This window comes from Triturus cristatus, chromosome 2_2 (genome assembly GCF_964204655.1).
Source record: "Triturus cristatus chromosome 2_2, aTriCri1.1, whole genome shotgun sequence".
NCBI classification, from domain to species: domain Eukaryota; kingdom Metazoa; phylum Chordata; class Amphibia; order Caudata; family Salamandridae; genus Triturus; species Triturus cristatus.
In genome coordinates, this window is record NC_140582.1 from 68,627,877 (window position 1) to 68,640,929 (window position 13,053).

Genomic DNA, 13,053 nt, shown 5'->3' on the forward strand with positions numbered 1-13,053 from the left:
TATTTAGGAAAGCTACCAGGAATGACTATGCATCTAGACAATATATATCATTTTGTCCAAACAGGGCGAGATTCTGAATGTATTAACAGAGCTATGGAATACCAGAAAGTGGAGAGACAGGGGGAACTGTTACGTTTCCTCATAAATTGTGTAATCAGAAATCAAGACCGACCGGGGGTAGACCCGGAAATGATGCAAACCCTTACCAGATGGAGCCAGAATATATCAGAAGGGAGACATGATAGGCAAAAATGTATAATAGCCATGTGCCGAAAGATCCGTAAAGAAATAGAACGCCTACACGAAGAGAGATTAGCGGTAGACCAGTTTGAACAAAATGAGGAGGAGGAAGGATCAGGACTGCCCACAGGACAGTCAGAAACCATAGCCTATGTAGGTAGAGGAAGATCTTGTAATAGTACTAGATGTTTCACTGACCCGATACGTCCGATATGTCCAGACAATAACAGGAATTTCCAAACACCTATAATAAATATAAGGTCCCCCGAGCATTCGTTCCAAGCCGCTGACAAATTACTCCGAGAACGAAGGGGTTATCATTTACTCGATTCTATGGATGAACAAGAATTGGCCAGGTCAGCCGTTCATTGGGTTGACAGTCCCGGAAAATATGGTGATGATACAGTAGCACACACATTTTTGAACCTCACCCCAGATGAACAGCGTTTAGCTGGGATTTATATGATTCAACAACTTCTTATACTTTATAAAAGCCAACATTCCGATCCTGGTCCTTTACCTGATATATTGACTGAATTACTCACGAATAGATGGAGAGGTTCAGGTACTAAGTTAATTAGAGAAATACTAGAATCAAGAAAGCAGTACATTCTTTTTATATGCCCAGAACATGTCTCACTGCCCATCAAGGAAAGAACGACGTATTACATGGACAGACAGAATCCCTTACGAGAAGTACACCCAATAAAGGGCGAGGACAATCAGTTTAAACGTGTATATGTATATACGCCCATATCGAAAATAGAATTGTTAGAAATGAAGAAAGTGGTACCCAGTCATGACAAAGACCCAGCGGGTTTTCACCGAGAAATTAAAGACATGTTACTCATGGGAGAGTATACCTATCCCGACATTATGACAATATTAAAGGTATTAATGCCTGCTGGCATTTATGAAAAACTCAAGGAAAAAGAGTGGGAGGTGGGAGACCAAAAGATAGAATGGACAGCATTAGAAGCAGAAGAAAAGGCCCGAACTGCAGGAGCAGGGCTTGGGGATAAAACTAAAGCACTACCAGGTTTACTAGTACAGGTACTGCCACGTTTATTAACCACGAAAAAGGAAGACTGGGGTGCAATCTCAGCCTGTAAACAAAAGCAAGATGAAGACACTAGTGATTTCTATGCCCGATTCGAAAAATGTTTTGGTATAAATAGTGGTATAAAAGCAAGTAGCGAGTCATACCCACATCTGTTTGTGACAAAATTAGTTGAAAATTCCTTGCCCCAGGTGAAGAATAGAGTATTAAAATTCGAGAGTACCTGGCAAGGTAATACCCCATCACAAATGTTACAAATGTTACAGTACCATTACAATAGAATTAGAGAGGAACAAGAACATGAGCAGAGACGCATGAAAGACACAAAAATGAAAATGCTAGTCTCCCAGACAGTTCCAGCTGAAGCTCATAAAAAGGGTACGACACAGTCCGGTGATTCAGCAGGACCTGTAAAAGGGACATGCAACTATTGTAAACAACCAGGTCATTACATACACGATTGCCCAGTCTTGAAGCGTAATATCGCCACAGGTAAAACACAAGAAAGACCACGGCCACCGAGACAGGATCAGAATGAACAAGGAGCACCGCAGCATGCCCAGTCCATGCCAGCTCCACAACAGTCTATACAGTTTGTGCCAGCAGCACCAGCGCTGCCTGTTGCTGCCACACAAACCACGACACGACAGCTGTACCAGACCGCACAGTATGACTATCCTGATTATCAACGATACGCATGAACCAGCCTAGAGAGGGAAGTTGACTTACCCCTTATCGAGGTCCCTGTAGACCAAGAAGGACCTTATGTACATAGTGAACTATTAGGCCAAGATAGAAAATTTTTACTTGATACAGGGGCAAGTCGAACAACTATAAAACGTAGTGAAGTTCCAGGGGCACCCCTCTCAGGCTCACAGAATATTTCCCTTGGTTTTTCAGGAAAACCTATTGTTAATGAAGTATCACAGCCTCTTCCACTTACGATAGGACCCTTGACCCGAACTACAGATTTATTGCTTACTAAATCATGCCCAGAAAACTTGTTAGGTATAAAAACTTTGAAAGCTCTAGGAGCTATAATATGTTGTTCTCCGGAAGGAGTAAGATTGTTTTTACGAGATTTCAAAGGGCACTATGTGTCCCGAGACATGGATTCCCGACTGCAGACTTTACCCACACATTTATAGGCACAAGGCCCTACAGATGTTGGTTGCATGAACATTACACCATATCGAGTCACACTAAAGGCAGGAGTGGTACTACCACGAATGCGACAATACAAGTTACCCCCAGATGCTGTAGTGGCTTTACTGCAAATCATTGACGAGCTTATTGGCCAAGGAGTGGTTGTGGAGACCGACTCCAATGTATGTAATTCACCGATAATTCCGATTCTTAAACGAACTGATCCAAAAGCTCCACCAGTATATCGATTGGTTATTGATCTGCGCGAATTAAATAAATGTATTGTACCACAATACCCCGTAGTTCCAGACATCTCTTCATTACTGACAGCTATTGATTCCGAAGCAACATTCTTTACTGTAATTGATCTCAAGAATGCCTTTTTCAGCGTCCCAATAGATCCGGAAAGCCAATACTTGTTCGGATTTAGTTTAAATGGACGAAGCTTTAAATTCACACGCGCACCTCAAGGATTTACGGAAAGCCCCAGCATCTATAGCCAAGCACTGAAACGAGAACTTGATAGTATACACATGCCAGTCAACACTGCTCTGCTTCAATATGTCGATGATCTGCTGATCACCGCTAGAAGCGAACCTGAATGTGAGAAAGCCTCACTAACGGTATTACAATTTTTGGCCGAAAAGGGGCACAAGGTGTCCCCTTCTAAGCTGCAATTTTGTGTCCAGCGAGTTGTTTACCTTGGTCACTCGCTGTCCCAGGAGGGAAGGCAGCTTACACCAGATCGCATCCAGTTAATAGCTAACATGCCGATACCCAAGACACAAAAGGAGGTGCGGGCTTTCATAGGCCTCACTTCATATTGTAGGCAGTGGATCCCTCAGTATGCATTTCTAGCAAAACCACTCATTCAATTGACAACACAGGAGGCAGCCACATCGACTGTCCTCCCTTGGACTCAGGAACATACACACGCTTTTGAAAGTTTAAAGAAAGCCTTATGTCAAGCACCTGTCCTAGCAACACCATGTTACAGCAAACAATTTACGCTCTTTGTTACAGAACGCGAAGGTACTGCTTTGTCAGTACTCACACAGGAACAAGCAGGATCACACAAACCGTGTGCTTATTTTTCTAGTACATTAGATCCCGTAGCTCAGGCTCTGCCACCGTGCCTGAAATCAGTGGCAGCAACAGCTTTAGCAATTAGACAAAGCGATGCCATAGTGTTAGGACATCCATTGACAATACAAGTACCACATGCAGTAGAGGTTCTCTTGAACCGCACACAGACACAACACTTGACTATAGCACGGCTCACTGGTTACGAATTGACATTGTTTCAGCCACATATAGAAATCAGACGTTGTAGTACATTGAATCCTGCCACACTGTTACCAGTAAACGGAACAGACCCACTTGCACATGATTGTATTGAAGTTATCACTATCACGACGAAACCTAGACAAGACTTGACAGATGTCCCATTGTCAGATCCAGACCTGACGTTGTATGTAGATGGTTCATGTATGAGAACAAGTACAGGAGAGTTAGTGGCCGCGTATGCAGTCACAACAGACACTGAAGTCATTGAAACAAATCGTATTAATACCTTGTCAGCTCAAGCAGCAGAGCTCATCGCTCTGACACAAGCCTGTATTCAAGCTACGAATAAGAAAGTCAACATATATACTGATTCACGTTATGCATTCGGAGTTGTACATGACTTCGGCGTGCTGTGGCGAGAGAGAGGTTATTTAACTTCTCATGGTGCCCACATTCAGCACGGATCCCTTATTCATGCCTTACTAGATGCAATACATCTACCCATTGCAATATCAATTATGAAATGTAAAGCTCATACGAAAGTTACTGATATCATTTCCCAAGGCAATGATCTAGCTGACAGAACAGCTAAACAGACTGCTCAAACTCAAACATCCGACATGACAAAGACAATAGTTCCGACACCAACACATTTCATGACGGTTAAGGATCCCGCTCTTGACGTAATTGACATACAGACACATGCTACTCCAGATGAAATAAAGAAATGGACTGAATTAGGAGGGATCCAAACGGATCAAGGATGGATGACGAAGGAAAAATCTGTGTGGTTCCTTCCTGATTCAATGGTCCAAGTCGTTATTAACACTGTACATAGTCCAGCACATCTAGGAGAAAAAGCTATGCTAGACAGCATCCAACACATTTGGTTCAACAAACATTTACGAGCAGCAGCTAAACAAAAAGTCCGTACCTGTATGATATGTTGTCAGTTTAACCCAGGAAAAAGCATTCCCGTAGAACAGGGCGGATTTCAGCCTCCTGATCACCCTTTTGAAGTCCTCCAGATGGATTATATCCAGATGGAACGATGTCGAGGATTCAAATATGTTCTCGTAGTTGTCTGTGCTCTTTCCCGTTGGACAGAGGCATACCCGGTTTCAGATTACACTGCCCCGACTACTGCCAAACAGTTAGTTCGAGAATTCTTCCCACGGTACGGTTTACCACGTGTTGTCTACTCAGATAACGGCCAGCCGTTCTCCTCCGAACTAATGAAACACGTTTCACTCTTGTTAGGCTATCAGTGGAGATTCCACTGTGTCCGACACCCCGAGGCAGCAGGTCTCGTGGAACGACATAATCAAACTCTGAAAATTAGATTGTCTAAAATATGTAGAGAGAAAGGTGTCGACTGGGTAGTAGCCTTACCCGTTGCACTCTTTTACATGAGAATGGTAGCGCACTCTCGAACAGGGCTATCTCCTTATGAAGTGGTCTTTGGTAGACCACCAAATATGTGGGGGACGCCGATACCACGAAAAATAACTGATATTGACTGTAATATGCTGACAGATTACTTGGCTTCCTTGATGTCTGCACTACAATCTTGTCGTTCACAGGTAGCTGCAGCTTTTCCCGACAACACTGAGGTGAAACCCCATGACGTAATTCCAGGAGATTTGGTCTTAGTGAGGAACTTTGATCGGAAGTCTCAGCTGGATCCTAGGTGGAGGTCGCCTCAGCTCGTATTGCTAACGACGAGGACAGCCGTAAAGATCGAAGGTCGAAAAGGCTGGATACATTCAAGTCATATCAAGAAATTTCATGGACTACCATCAGATGCAAACGACACACCTTGCGTGTCTTCCCCGAGTGACTCTAAACTTCCTTTGGTTGAATTGAATAGTCGTGAACTATATAAACTAAAACTCAGGTCTAACCAGTCAGGCAATTTGATTGTTTAAGTCCTCTCCAAGGTGAAGCGGTCGAATTTGTCTCTGACATGTATCCCTTAGACCTGTACAGAGAAAGAAACAAAAGGATAAAGCTGAAACGACATGCGTACTGTAAATCACTGCGTAGTCATTGCACCGTGACGTTATTAATTCTGTTTTTCCTAAGTCTTTTAATAATTACTGCAAGTATATTGTTGCACATATGTTATCCTATTTCTAGACATGTTTATAATGTTACTGCTGAACATTCTTTTAGTGAATTACCTCCGCATGAATTGTCATATAGATTTGCGCTGCGCAATAACACTTTTATTAGTATGTTACATCATTCCCATCAGGTTAGCAATGCTACAAATTGTTGGATATGTGGCCGACTCCCTCCCTATCAGAATTATAAAGGAATTCTACCTCTCTTTCCATACCCGTTCACACACAACGGCTCCTGTGGAGCATGGTCTAGTTTAATTAATTCCCAAGATTCGAACTCCGCAGTTTATCAAGACAACGGGGTATGGGGAAATCTGAACTTAGTTTTACTTAAAGTCTGCCACCCCAACAAGGAGGGACTTCCCAAAAGAACAGGAACTGATCTAGAAAATGAAGTATATGGATTAGGTAATTTTACGCTCAATCTCATGATCTTGAATGTCGAATCCGAAGCTGCCCCAATTTAGCCCGCTATGTCAGTATTTTCAGTTCTTCCCGCCATTCCTACTTCATATGTGGTCAGACGGCATACATACGTTTGCCACTAGATTGGGATGGTACCTGCTACATCGGATTCCTTTTGCCACCTGTTTTCCTAGCTCCTCCTGATTATCATAGAAATATTCATTTAGTACACAATAGAGAAAGGAGAGATCTCCCAATAGTCGATTACACTGAGACAGCATGGGAAAAATACACAGATTTCAATAAAGGTCTTTTTCCCTATATAGGTACAGTTACCAATAGTAAGCTGATACGTAGATTAACCAGAACCCTTGAAGCAGTAGTGAACGAAACTATTTCCGCCTTAGGCAATTTAACAGAAGAGCAGTCTGCTATGCGGATTGTTGTGCTTCAAAATCGTCTTGTCCTTGACGTCATCCTGGCCGATAGGGGCGGAGCTTGTAGGGTCATCGGATCAAGTTGTTGCATTTTCATACCAGAAAATTCGCCATCAGTATATAAAGCCATAACTCGCCTTCATAAGATTGTAAGCCAGATACACCAGAATCCAGGCACCTGGACTTGGTCCGGTTGGTTTTGGAGTGTATTATCTACCTTTGGATGGAAGGTCCTATCCTTCCTAGGTATTGGCTTTCTCATACTATTCAGTTGCTGTCTATGTCTACAATGTGGACCAGCGATTTGTGGTCTGTGTGCCACATCGTGTATTCCACCACCAAGATTTCGTTCGTCCCAGAAGAAAAAAGAAGAACAAATGATGCTATATGAACAGATCAATGGATTGATGAAGATTGATATCTCTTGACGGGCAAGTAGGGGACAAGGAGGGAATGTGGAAATATGGATTTTTCTGATCAGTTATGTCCCCTATCTTGGACCCCAACGGTTTCATGTATGAATCATAAGTACATGTATGTTCCCTCCAGTTCCAGTTATGAAGACGCAAACACATGTGCGTCCACCGCCAACACGTCCTCTTTCAGATCCGCCATGAATAGGCCGGATATTCCATTCCTAAGTATGAAAGGCCACCGGCTTTATATGGTTCACTTATGCCATTTTACAGTCCAGGCAAGTAGGCCCTGATTCTGTCATCAAGCTTTTCTTGCCTTCTGCCTCTGAAAGCTCCAGTCTGAGCCTGCATCTGTGACCATGAACTTTGTCTCATTCTCTGCGCGGCTCACGGTGCCTGACATCAGCTTGTTGCCTGCCAAAAACTGAATTTCACCTTCGAAATTATCTGCTCCGCTCCCTGCCCAATGCATTCCTGTCTAGTAGTTTAAGTAAACATTCTTCCAGCTACCGAGAAAAGGCCCGGCTTCTCTGTCTTTATGCAAGTAATTCATAGCCCTATTATTATGAAAAACTTCTGCCCTCGCATCTACTATAGACACTTAGACGCTTGTACACGCACTAACAGTCAGTATAGTCAGTATAGAATAAGATTCTACTCTAAGAGACCTCTCTTTTGGATAACATAGTTCTTTAAACATAGGATGTTAGATATGATTTGGGATTAGGTTGACTTGACCCTCCAGACATCTGTCGCCACATGTAGAGTTAAATGTCAAATCCCCTTCACCCCCTAGTCGCACGTCAATCATACGTCATGCTGCTGCGCGCGCATTTCTGCCAAGTATTTCTGCTGACATTGCAAAATTCTTTCATGGAACCACCCTATTATGACATCATACCTGATGACGTTCTTTAGTTACACCCGGTTACGCCCACTTTTTGCTACGCATGTATGTTTTGTCTTTACTATCAATTGTTACGCCTCCTGCATTTGCTTCACTGTAATGCCTATTGTATAAAAGTGATTACTTATCAATAAAGTATGTACTTCACTTCCTGAACCTCCGTGGTGATGGAACTTGGAGTCCACGATTCGAATCGTCCATTGGAATAAAGCCCATTCCGAACCTCTAATATCACGGATTTTGCCTCTTATTTTACTGAGCTATTTTTATTATTTTTCTGTATCAAATTAAGTCCCGGTAATTAAATTATTTACCACATAACCCTGATCATCTGTCATGACTGAGCCATGTTAAGGCCACACAGCACAACACCCTGCCCGTGGCTGAAGTCTACCAGACACACAACTTGCTCTGCCCACACCTACGGACATGATGTGGGCACACCACTTGTTGCCACTGACAGATCTGGATGGAACAGGAGGGGACAACCCAGACACCAATTACAACATGCCAGTCAACAATGGCAAAGAGCCCATGCTAACCACCATGTTGCACTCTGGGGCACAGAGACTAGTGCACATTGTTGTCACATGTGTAGGCCTCAACATTCATGGTGCATGCAATGGACGCATTCATGAAATCACGCTCAGATTGGGTACACTGATATTCACTCCCAATTAGATTTCCCAGACTACCCCAATGATGAATTAAGTTGAAAAGCACAACTCAGACTGCAATGGGAATGCACAGCATGGAGGCTTACTTTCTTAAGAACAGTTTGGGCAAATGCATGACACTGGCACCCAGCACAGCAGACACTTACACAACACTGCACCACTCCACCCAAATCACATAGGCCAGCGCTGGCACAGGCCCTGTCCACTTGCAGCCGCTCCCAGCCAAAGTCACCCACCGCAAATACTCACCCCTGCCCTACTGCTGATGCTCCTTCAGACGTGCATACAGCTCAGGATGAGTCACCGCCAAGATGCGGCCCATCAGTGATGTCATGCTGCGCCGTGCCAACCGCCCAGTGCGAGGAAGCAGCCCCAAGGTCATCTCTGCCACGTTCTTTGCCAGCCGGCTGATGTCGTCCCACCTCTTGTGGCAGTGGGTGCGTCGTCGGTTAGATACCCCCAGAGCTCGAACCTTTGCTGCAATGGCCCTCCACATGACCTTACGCTGGTGTACCTTGAGCTGCAGGCATGGAAGACAAGAGGGGGAAATGATCAGTGACACAGTGTCATGTACCAACTACTATCAGTATAGTAGCAAGATACAAACGCATTGCAAAGCCTACGATCTGTCCATCCCACACTAGGGTACATCTCACATGGGCACCCTGCATGGGATCACCTGATGTGATTGCATGCAGTTGTGAGGGGGAACACAGTCCCTGCACATCTCACACACATGCAGGATGCCAGCACTGAGCCCCCAATGTGGCTGCCACACATCTCCAGCACTTTGCATGTCTGGGCACCACACACATCACATATCAACCTGTGTCTGGGGGTGGACTCACTGTGTGCAAGACTGTGCAGCACTCAATGTCCACGCCCTGTGACTATCTCAGTATGTCATGTTTGTGGCATCGAGGGACATGGACTCACAAACAAAATATTGATCCACACAAGTCTGGTCGTGTGCAATCTACAGGGCTGAAATGGTGCATAGCTGGATTTGACCGTCCACAACACAATCGTGAGGACACAGTAAGTGAAGTGACGTGAGCTCGTCTTGGTGGGCGGACACTGTGCTGAGCATCTGGCCTAACACTCGGATGGACAACAGGGGCACACACAGCCATTCAGCCAAGCAATCACTGTCCAGGCACCTGCATGACCAACAGACTGCGTCACTGTATGGCTGACAATGCAACACACTTCACTCATACCTACAACTGCAGGCAGGGAGACCCGTGACATTGGTACACACACACCTTCCCCCTGGAGACAGCATGTTTGTCAGTGCATGACACAACCCCACACCCTCAGCATATACTGCATCAGTCCAACTATATGTGTGCCCCCCTGCCCTACACCTCCGCTTCAGAGGACTTACCACGACATTTGGGGCACCATACAGCCTTGGGTACTGTGCGAGCACCTCATCTACCAGGACCTCCAGCTCCTCGCCTGTGAATTGACTGGCACGGATCTTCTCTGTCCTTGCTATCCCTGTGGACATGGAACACCTGTGGTGGAATTGAGTGGTGAGGGGTCTCAGGCAGCAGTCCCTGGAGGCAGCAGCAGATGAGGGGTCTCAGGCAGCAGTCCCTGGAGGCAGCAGCAGATGAGGGCTCCCAGGCAGCAGTTCCTGGAGGCAGCAGCAGATGAGGGGTCTCAGGCAGCAGTCCCTGGAGGCAGCAGCAGATGAGGGGTCTCAGGCAGCAGTCCCTGGAGGCAGCAGCAGCAGGTCAGAGGTCTCTGGCATCAGGCTCTGGGAGCAGTGGAAATGTGAGGCTCACTCCCACACATATATAGCCCCCTGGGGTCGTTTCTAAGGTGCCAAGCTGCAACAATTGGTTGTCCAGGTCTGCCTCATCCATAAGCATCCAATGACCACCTCTGCGGTGGCGAAGCACGCCTATCGCGATTTTCAAAATTGCATCATGCCACCGCAATCATCGTTCCCATTGGCTCTAGGGCGTGCTCCTTGGCGGTGACACTCCGCCGGGGCCAGGCGGTAGCTACCGCGATTTGTGTGCTATACAATAAGATGAGGCACCGCGATTTTGGTGACGAGGCATGCTAAACGCCATTTGGGCATGTCTCCATGCCAATGACTACTGCACCTGTGTGAATGGGGGTTGCTGGTGGCACACCGCTGGGGACAGGCAGTAGCTACCGTGATTTTGGATGCCATACTATGGCAAAGGACATCGTGCACACTTCAACAGTGCACAGTGGCCACATGGTGAAGGGCACATCCTCGTGCACACAATCCCAATGTTCCATTGACTCCACTGGTGCCTAAACATGCCATGGTTGTGTATGTGTGATGTAGACTGGTCTGCAGTCCCTCACATGTCACAAATAAATCATATAGTCGATGAGGCAGGACAGTGTTGTGGTGGACTCTACAATGTGTACACATATCAATGTGTTGAGGTGCAGTGAGGATCTTGGCAATGCTTGTTTCACTGTATGATGTAGTTACTTAGATGTACTCTTCTGTCTGCTCATACACGCTATTGTCAGTTCACCGCCAACTGTGGTCATTGTGTCGTGGATGTGTGCCAAGTTTGAAAGATGCCTTGAGGTGTGACAGGTACAGCAGCTAAGTATGAGACAGTGGGGTTGATTTATTACACATTGGCTGGATGCCAAGCTCCCAGCGTGCACATGGGAAATGTGGCCATATCACCATGTGCATTCACATTGGCCTATGTTGTGTTTAAGGACTTGTGTATTGTAAATAGGGAGGTGTGCACTTTGTGTAGCTCAAACGTCCACTCATGTAACCTGTTGTGTCACTCAATTATCAAGTCCGTCTTTGTTTTTGCTGTGTCATCCAGAACTAATATGCTGTGGCCATCTCATGATGGATTTCACTGACATGTGCCCACTTTCATCTCAACTAGGAGGAGGCCAAATCTGATTCGTCACTTGACAGTGCTGGAGGACATGGAGGATGTGGCGATCATTTGCAAATTCCGTCTTGATAGAGCCACCCTGAAAACCCTTTGTGATATGTTGGAGCCCCACCTGCAGCCTCGCCAGACATATCCAACAGCTTTCACCCCAAATTATAAAGTGATGGCAGCACTCCATTTTTTTGCCACTGGATCGTTCCAGGAGACAGTGGCCAGCGCTGGTGGGATGTCTCAACCGATGTTCAGCATGGTGCTGCGTGATGTTCTGTCCGCCATGATGATATACAAGGACAGATACATCCATTTCCCCATGGGTGCTGAATTGCCAGCTGTGAAGGGGCACTTCTATCCCCTTGGGCAAATCCCCCATGTTGTTGGAGCCATTGAATGCACACATGTCGGTCTTGTGCCACCACAGGCAAGTGAGCGCATAGTCCGCAATCTCAAACATACCACTCCATTAATGTGCAAGTGGTGTGCATGTGTGTGCCAGATTCCCCGGCTCAGCACATGATTCGTATAGCCTTCAGAACAGCATTCTGCCCTGTCTGATTGCTAATCTGCTTCCAGTGTGTGCATGGATTGTGGGTGAGTATGCCTAGTTGTATGGCATGCTGGGTGTGTGACCTGCTGCCCTCTGCCTGTGCAACATTGCAATGTCTCTTTGTCATACCTAGGTAACTCTGAATATCCCAACCGTCCATGGCTGCTGAGCCCACTGCGGAATCCCAGGACCCCGGCTGATATCAGATACAATGAGGCCCATGGGAGGACACATTGTGTGGTGGAGCGTACTTTTGGTCTGCTCAAGTCACGTTTCCGCTGCCTAGACAAAACCAGAGGTGCACTGGCATACTCACCCTGGAAGGTGTGTCAGATCGTAGTGGCATGCTGCATGCTCCACAACCTGGCATTCACAAGGAGATTCCCCTGCTCCTGGATGATGGTGAGGACCCAAGGCCCCCGCCTGCACAACAACCTGAGTCTAGTGATGAGGACAGTGGAGAGGAGGAAGGTGGTGACATGCGTCAGCAGCTCATCACCCGCTACTTCACTTGTAGGTGGGTGACGATGTACAACATACCCATTGTCTGGTGATCTTGCTGTTGTCGTGAAGGGCTATGTGCGAATAGTGAAAACTGCCAGTTGTCAACTCAGCTGTGGGTGGATATGTTACTGTGACATGTCATCTGTGAACAAATATGGGACGTGTATGTTGACACTTGTTGCCCATTGTGTTGTCTGCCTGTTGGATTCTGTAGATGGTCGGTGTTGTGTAATATCTGTGATGCCACGCTCAAACCAGTGATTGTTGTTCTGTTGTGTTTCCGTAGGTGCCTTGTACTTATCCTTGCCTACATACAGTACATACTCCTGATACATTATAGACATGTTGAAGACTGTACATCCTGCACTAAAGACAAAGCTGAC